At 37.9% G+C, this 9,093-nt stretch overlaps 1 pseudogene; it reads right to left on the bottom strand.

Moving 5' to 3' along the window:
* Positions 1-6,224: 6,224 nt before the first annotated feature.
* Positions 6,225-6,871, bottom strand: LOC100388703 (mitochondrial carrier homolog 1 pseudogene; annotated as a pseudogene).
* Positions 6,872-9,093: the final 2,222 nt, after the last annotated feature.

Here is a 9,093-nt window from a genome sequence, read left to right on the forward strand (position 1 = left end):
GTTTTCAATCAGTACCACAACAAATTGGTTTTCATTGATTAGGCTATTCATATGCATATTTTCCATGAACTTTCTGAGTTCATGGAAAATGTGTATCTAAATTGAAAAATGTGTATATGAATTGCCAAACTTTCTGAGTTAATGAAAAATGTGTATATGAAAAACTATGCATAGTTTTCAATGTTTTTTGCACCAAAATAGACTAATATTTGCTTTTATATCATGTCTGAACTAGATCTAATTTGAGGCACTAAGGAACGTCAGACTTCAATTTGAAAAGAAGTCCTATCAGAGCAACACAAATTATGCTAAAGTTGAAAGAAGAGCAAACATCAAATTTTTGGTGCAGTTTGGGGGGAAGAATGGTGAAATCATTGATACTTTGTGAAAAATTTTTGAGGACAATGCCCTAAAGAAATCATCAGTTTACAAATGGAAAACTCAAGAAGGAATGAGACAATATCAAAGATGAAGCCCAAAGCAGCATACTATCTACATCAATTTGGAAAAAAATTATCTTGATCATACCCTTATTGAAGAGGAATGACAATTAACAACACAAAAAATAACCAACACCATACACAACTCAATTTGTTCAGCATGCGCAACTCTGACTAAAAAACTAATGGAGCAAACTTTCAATGGGCCAAAACTATTTCACCCAAATCAGTTTCAGACAAGAGCAGAGCTTTCAGTGGAAAATTTAAACAAGTGGGAGCCAGATCCTGAAGGATGTTTTTGAAGAATTGTAACAGGAGATGAAACATGGCTTTACTAGTATGAACTTAAGACAAAGCTCAATCAAAGCAATAGCTGCCAAGAGGTTGGGGGTAGTCAAGCAAAGCGAAATGCAACAGTCAAGAGTAAAGTTCGTGGCGACAGTTTTATGGGATGCTTAGGCATTTTTCCTGTTGACTTTCTGGAGGGCTAAAGAAAAATAACATCTGTTTATTATAAGAGTGGTTTTAGAAAGTGAGCCAAAGGTTTAGCATAAAAATGCCCAGGAAAGCATCACTAGAAATCCCTCCTTCAGCACAGCAATTCTCCTGCTCATTGATCTCATGAAACAAGGATAATTTTGCAACCATTAGGCATTCACCTTACGGTCCTGATTTGGCTCCTTCTAACTTCTCTTTGGTTTCTAATCTTAAAAAAATCTTACAGAGAACCCATTTTTCCTCAGTTAATGATGTAAAAAGGGACTACATTTACAAGGTTAAATTTCCAGGATTCTTAGTTCTTTAGAGATGAACTAAATGGCTGGTAACATCATTTACTAAAGTGTCTTGATCTTGATGGAGCTCAATTGAGAAATAAAGTCTTGTTTTATTTAAAGTATTTTAATTGTATTTTTTCATAAACCCTTTGAAGTCCCTTTATATGTTTAAATAATCATGATAGATCCAATGTTATTTTAGAAAAGTAAACTATCAAAAATATGTACATTTCATTAAATAAATAAGATGTCCCCCAGTTTCAAAGACTGATTGATTATATTTATCTACCAAACCCATAGAATGAGTTATTAAACTTGAGGAAGTTGCCATTTATTGATTTATATACATTTATTATTAATTTAAACCTATTGTTTTATTCAGTAGAAAACAGATTTTTTTAAAGGAATCTATTTTGTGGACGCAACAGTCTATTATCAATTTAAGAGTCAGTGTACAAAATTATTGTAAGAATGTGATTAAGCTATCTGCTGATAATCAGAGAATCCAACAGACATATTCTGAATTTCTATTTCCTAACATGAATAAAAAACACATTATCTAGCAAATGATAATGACCACTTACAAGAAGTAGAATAAACAGATAAAATCTGCACTAAAAGTTCGTTAGCATTGGGTATTAAAAACATCAAACTATGGAACTTAGTTTCAAAAGCTTAATTCTCTGATGCTATCTTCTCAGAGATAGAGACATACCTCAAGATATAAATTAATCCTCAAGGCAATTTTAGTGACATTTGGGGTAATATATTCCTTGTTTCACATTTGTAACTAGAGAAAAAGAGTTTGAAACCTCTGCCACACTAGCAGTTTCAGACTTATGGACATTTTCTGAGTGTATTCAATAATAGAACACGGGTCTTAGATGGGTCCTATACCAGATGTTACATGAACACATCATGAAATACTACCACTTTGGTTTCAGTTCAAATCTGCCTTTCTTTTGGAATAGTATAGAATAAACTTTCTAATTTTTTTCTTTCTATATATCTCTCTCTTTCTCTCCATTTATTAGTCCAGAATTACCTATAATTTTTCACATATTCTACTCAATTTCCTAGAATCCCTGCCATGGCCTATTGACTCAGCTCTAGGTGACTCCAAATGCTGACAGTTCCCCATAGTATTATTTGCCCAGCAAAGATCTGTAGTCATTGACAGGGCTACTGAAGGTGTGTGGGCTCAGAAGACAGGTACACCTCCATGCTGCCACCCACGTTTCCCCAAGAATCCATCCACTGTCTTAGAGGAGTTCTTGATGATGTCTATAGACAATTTTTGTCATTTTGTTGAATACCAAGCAACTGAACCTCTTTCTTGTATATGTGTGTCTTGGTAAGAAGGGTCCACCCACTCAATATTAAACCAGCCCTTCTGAGATAATTTCTCTTCTTCATCCCAGTAACCAAACTAGAGAAAGAGTGGTGGTTAGATGTTCCCAGCTGGAACTGTTCCTGGGGAAATAATGCACAGAAGTAGGAAATACATTAGAATTTATTCCGGGTGATGCGGGTAGATATAGCGTTGCATGGAACACCAGGGTCCAGTGTCCCACCTGTAGCTCTCTAACTAGATTCTTCCTATAGCATTGTGTGATGGGAGTTCTAGCCTCTCATCCTCATTAATAACATAACTTTTTTAAAGGCTAGTTTTCTTATTATTTTATTTTTGTATATATTAATTCCCACAAACTTCTATTGCTTTTTATCACCACTTAAAACCACCATGTTACAAATTTCCACCAAAGTTTCTCTTATTTGGCAAAAACATTAAAGAGCTTACTCTCTAAAGTATAGGGGAAAAAATGCTGGTGAGTGCAAGGGAGGGGAGTAGACTGGAACTAAATAACAAAGGTTATATAGATTCCTGAGAAGGGGTGGTGAGCACTGTGAACTTGAAATAGCCCTCTGCTAACTGCTAAGGCATTTTGAAAATGCTGCATACTAGAAAAGAACTTTCTCTATAAGGGTGCTATGAGGAAATGGTTAGACACTTCTCTAATTCTTTTCACCAATACAAATTTCCATACACCATCTTTTGACTGCTGAAAACAGTTTTGGAAGCTTTAGAAATGAGTATAAGCCATCAGATCGGAAGGAAGGACATTTCCCCCATTAAGGAAGAGGGGTTTTGGCTGAAGTTTCTCCTTTTTTTGCTGTACAGGATTAAGTACTGTCACACCTCTTCAAAACTGTGTGTAGACATTGCCTTCTGTTCTTACGTTGTAGTCCTTTTTGTTTTAGAACATTTCGCCTCCACCTTTCTGACAAAACATATATTCAGTGTATGTAAATGTGTTCTTTGGCTGATATTTAAATGTTGGATATGGAGGAGGACTCAAGAAATATCCCCAGAGCCAAATGATCGCACTTGTACCAACCATCTGGAAACATTTCAGTGATCTTGAGTATGGACTATTTGTCCCAAGAGTAGTGAAGGCAATTTTTGGTCTCTATATACAACCTGGTATATTTAAATATTTTTGAGCTGGCTCTTTTCACTCCTTTGATGGTGGTGGCAGACCTCATGTGTTCAGTAATCCTCCATCTTCCCCTGTTTCCTCAGTGTTCCTCTCTGATTTTGGAAAGAAACATTCTACTAAAGGATGAGATAACAAGTAGTTACACATTTACCTGGGTCATGAGTAAGTCACCCTACTGCATCTTGCTCCTCCCTTATGGGTTAATACCAACCTCTAGAGTCCCAGAACTTTCAGTGAACTAATGTAAAGTATTAAAGGGCTTAGCACCTGAGTGACCAGCCTATTTGTACTCAGTATAGTACTGAACACATGCATCTGTGAGTACTGTTCTCATTGCTGTGGATACAGCACCAAACAAAACACATTTCTCTATGTTCTCCTGCCATAGAAAGAATAAGGAAGGAAGCCCATAAATTTGGAAGAACGATATAGCATAGTATAAAAGTACTAATGAGGGTAGGGTGTTATATTAAATAAAGTGGCCAGGGAAGGCCTCTATGGGGAAATGACATTTGAAAAGAGATCTGAATCTAGCTAGGCTATGAGTAGTGTCAGCATATGTAGAGAATAAGGAAAGTGGGGATTGGATGCTCCAGGTTTAGCAATAGGAAATGAAAGGCAAGGCTGGAGCTGTGCCTGTCTATTGAGGAAGCACAGAAGGCCCACATACCTGGGATGGAGTGAGGAAATGAAAGAGGTGGAAGAAATGAGAAAGAATTGATCTATGACCAGATTAGACAGACTCTCTGGTCCCCATTGTTTAACTGCACTTTACAACTGAGTAATAACATATCACAAATATAAAAAGTAAGTTTACTATGATTATAGAATTAGAAGCTTAAAAATCTTCCTAAGGGAAAATGTAAAGGTTAAGATTAAATATTGAAATTCGTTTATTATATTTATAAAAATTTCTAAGTAATGGTATAATCTTGAATGGTATATATGCATATGCACATTTATGTGTATATATACATATAATACATACATGGCATGTACATTCTTCTGAACTGTACTTATTGGGTATACTAAAACCAGAAAACCCAGCAGCTTCATGCGTAGTAAACGGGAATAAATAAACACAAAGAAAACCACTGGATTGAGGCATTTCTTAAGGTCACATCCAACGTTATTTTTGAATATGAAATGCATTTGAAATGCCCTTTCGAGATTTTCTCCTTAATCCAAAGAAAACAAAAAATAAATATTTGTGTTTGTATTTTCAGTGAGCATTAACATTCAGGGATCTGAAAGAGGTTGGGTAATGAAGAAGCATTTAATGTGAAATTAAATGTATTCAACCTATTAAATGACAGACATTTTACCTGTTCCTTTCTTAGTACAACTTGTACTTCACCTTAAAATAGTTCAGCATACACTCTCAGTAAATATAGGTGAATATCTTGGTCCCACAGAAACACAAAATAAATATGAATTTGCTCCCAAACTATATGCTATTTTTTTCCCCTCTAGTTGTATTAACCAAAATATATTAGGCTTCGGGGTTATTGAAAAACTGCGTAAGTCAACTAAAATCAATACTCTTGACCTTGCCTAGTCTCATATAAGGAAATGCCAAACTTAAGAGTTTAGAGAAAAAAGACTCCTCTTATTAAATGTCTCAGAAAAATGGCTGTTCTTATCAAAGAGATGATACCTTATCATGGATGAGGGACATGCTAAATGCCAACTTAAGGAAGAATTTCTCTAAACTCTAACCTGCAAAAAAAAAAAGGTAGACTTTTTGTTGTTGTTGTTGTTCACCACCATTACATTTATTTGTGGGAGATGGGGTCAAATCTTACCATGAACTTTAAAATTGGGTAGGACTAGAGACAATGATCTGCCCAACTCTGGGTATTCACAACTGCACAGGTAACCAGATCCTGTACATGAGGCATCACCATTAAACAGATGAGCATTAGATGAGGAGGACACATTCTAAGTAGTCACAGATTTCCCATTCAGAGGCAGGTGCTGCCCTCATGTCATTTGTGTTGAGAAAAATGCAGGCAGAGCCTGTGTTTAAAAAGTTTGCCTCTTAGCATAGGCCTAGACATGATGGTGATCATTTACCAGGGGATCAACCCTTTTACAAAGCAGCAGAATGATGCTCCCAGCTGAGCTGCAGGCTGGGCACTTGGCTGACTGGAAGGGTAGACAGGGTGGGGTCTGACCCCATTACCCTTTTCCCACCCAACCTGGGCCCCCACAAGCCATTCTCTGGCCCTCTGCATAAGACACTCAGCAAATCTGTAAGGTGTAGGATTCTCCACCTTGCCCCACCTTCCCCAGGTCTGTCAGGTGACCCAATCCACTGGGTACAGCCTCACCCCTGCCTGACCCCACATCTGGACAGACACATGGCAAATATGGAAACTGAAGCCCGATGGGCTGGGCACATCTGGTTGTTGTTGGGTTGGAGTCATCTTGCTGATGTCCTAAGATGGTCAGGCCTCACCCACCCTGGCTAGGTTGAGACCATGTTTTTTAAATGATTCATGTCACTACAGGGCGAAGCATGATCTTGATTACACCCGACGGAAAATCAGGCTGGAGCCTCAGAAGAGCTGGCCCTGAACACTCAGGTACTTCCACAAGTGAATCCAGGATCTGAACACCGGGGAGTAAGCAGGGAGCTCAGCCTGCAGCCCACAGTTGTTCACAGCCATGAGGTCGCCGACTAGTAGGAAGGGGTAGGTCAGCATGCTCAATGTGATCCCCATCACAAGCTTGGTGCAGCTCCGCATGGTCAGGGCCCAGCTGAGGCTCTCATCCACCAGGTGGATGAAGTGGGTTAGCAGGTTACAGCCCCACAAGAAAATCACAAATCACATCACCCAGGAGGTGAGGGATTACTTCAACAAAGAATCCCAGCAGGCCTTCCTCTGAAAATCTTCCTGAAGGATCTCAGCACACCACTGTACTTGGCCCTTCATGCCACAAACTGGACTATGAATCACATTGAGATAACATGCAGGGGGTGGGCCAACATGCGGGACACACACTGCGTCATCATCTCATAGGAGGTCTCCTTCACAACTTTCCTCAGGGAAGTATTTATATCATCCTTGTTGGAAACCTACTTGAGCTCATCTGGAGAGAAAACCTTCTTCATGCTACCCTGGGTCACAGTGGAGAGAGTATTGGACATGAGCTGGGGACTCAGGCCTTGGAACAGCCCTGGGTGTAAATTCTACCAAAAACGTAGATATTTTCCCAAACATTACACATTTCTGTAGTGAAGGTATTGGCAACTATGTTGCTGTCCTCTCAGAACCTGCCAAGCCAGCTCCTCTCCTCTTTCTCCCTTTTTCTCTGCACTCCCAAGGAACTTTTGATTTAGCTGTCACTAGCACTCTTTCTTTTCTTGAGACAGAGTCTCACTCTGTAGCCCAGGATGGAGTGCAGTGATGCCATCTCAGCTCACTGCAACCTCCACCTCCAGAGTGCAAGTGATCCTCCTGCCTCAGCCTCCCGAATAACTGGAATTACAGACATGCTCCACTTCACATGGCTTGTTTTTATACTTTTACTAGAGGTGGGGATTCACCATGTAGGCCAGGTTGGTCTTGAACTCCTTATATCATGTGATCTGCCCACCTTGGCCTGCAAAGTTCTGGGATCACAGACTTGAACCACCAAGCACAGCCTAGCACTCTTCTTTGGAAATCTGTTCATTTGAGACTTGTTTACACAAAGTTATTAAAAATGCAATGATAGATATAATACAACTCAGTGCTATCAAGTGAAAATATTTGCTTTGTAGAATTAAAAAAAGATGATATAGAGGGCAGAGTGAACACAAGCTATCAAGGGCAGCAGTCTGGGACTAATAGAGTTTCTTCAAGGTGGTAAATCCTGCAGAAGGGGACTTCTGCTATTAAAGGTGGGAAGCATGTTTATTCTAGTCCCTATACATTAAAATATGCAGAAATAATTTTAGAGCACTTTTAACATAAAAATTACCTTCAGAATAAAAAGTAGGGTATCTGAAGTCAGAAACAAAAGAAATAACTTAGATAACATTAAGAATATGGTCCTGTAGTGCAGGAGTTAGCATTAGCTGTCTGGAAAGATATCATTAACTATGAAGAAAGATCTGTGGTTAAAAATGAAAACATCAGTAAATGACCTAGAAGCTATGCTTCTGTAACTCATACATGACCAAGCATAGTATGAGTTTATCATGTGTCTATGTAGTTTCCCTGTTTTCTCTACAAATTCCTTTATTTATACATTATTTGTGAAATATCACTTCAATTAGGTGATGTAGAAATGATGAAATGCTGTCTAGAAAACCCTCTGATCGTGTCTATGTAAACGTTGTTCTTTATGTATCTCTCAGTGTTTCGGATTTTATTGCTGTCTGTTCAAGCTTGAGTATAGCTGTTTACAGGTATAAATACATCTTTTTCTTGAGGCTTAACTAATTATATTTTTACTTGAAATAAGCATTAGAATAGCATACATGTGATGGGGCAGACACATTTAAAATCAACCCAATAGAAAGGAGTCTTGTGCACTTTTTAAAAATCGGAAGTGCAATCCTAGATGGCAGAAAAATGTGAAATATTACTTTAAATTACAGCCCTATTTTATTGTTACATAGCCCAAGTGCTGTTCTGCACATAAAAGAAAGTCCATAATTATAATAATTGCTTGCCAACATCAGATGCTTTATAATCATTAGTTGCTATATGAATTATAAACATGTTGATGAACAGAATAGTCACCATTAACATCATGGTCAATGGTAAGTTTCTCATTGCTAATGAAGTTTTTTAAAAGGAAATTCACGAATTCCCTCATAGGAACTTGCTTTTTATTGGCCTCTTAAAATGTCTTGTAAATTCTATTATTAGAGGATAATGATAGCATGGGGGAAAAATAGATAGTCTGAGCAATGTGTATTTGAATGACTATAACCTGGGTAGTTGTGCCTAATGACAGGTTGTAAAATGGTCTTTGCATAGAATATTTCCTTTGATTATGTTGTTATTTCTCAGTTCACCAGGATAGAAAAGGGGGGAAAAATCACCCTGGTATGACTAGAGATGAGTTTTAATATTCCGTATATAGAAACTCTACACTCAGGAAAACAGTATTTTCCAGCACAAACCAAGTACAAATTTGTACTGAAAAAGCAGTTGGAAGATTGAATTATTCTTACTGGCAGTTCATGTTAGAAGGCAATGGTATTTATGGAGCACTACCTATGTGCCAGGTGCAGTGTTAGGTAATGTATATAAATGATTATATTCACTCATCTATTAATAGAAGAGGACACTGGAACTTAGAGAAATGAGGACAATGTCTGGGAGACCTGGATGATTTGAACCCTGGCAATCTGACCCTGAAACTATAGTCTGGTGA

This window comes from Callithrix jacchus, chromosome 6, assembly GCF_049354715.1.
Source record: "Callithrix jacchus isolate 240 chromosome 6, calJac240_pri, whole genome shotgun sequence".
NCBI lineage: Eukaryota > Metazoa > Chordata > Mammalia > Primates > Cebidae > Callithrix > Callithrix jacchus.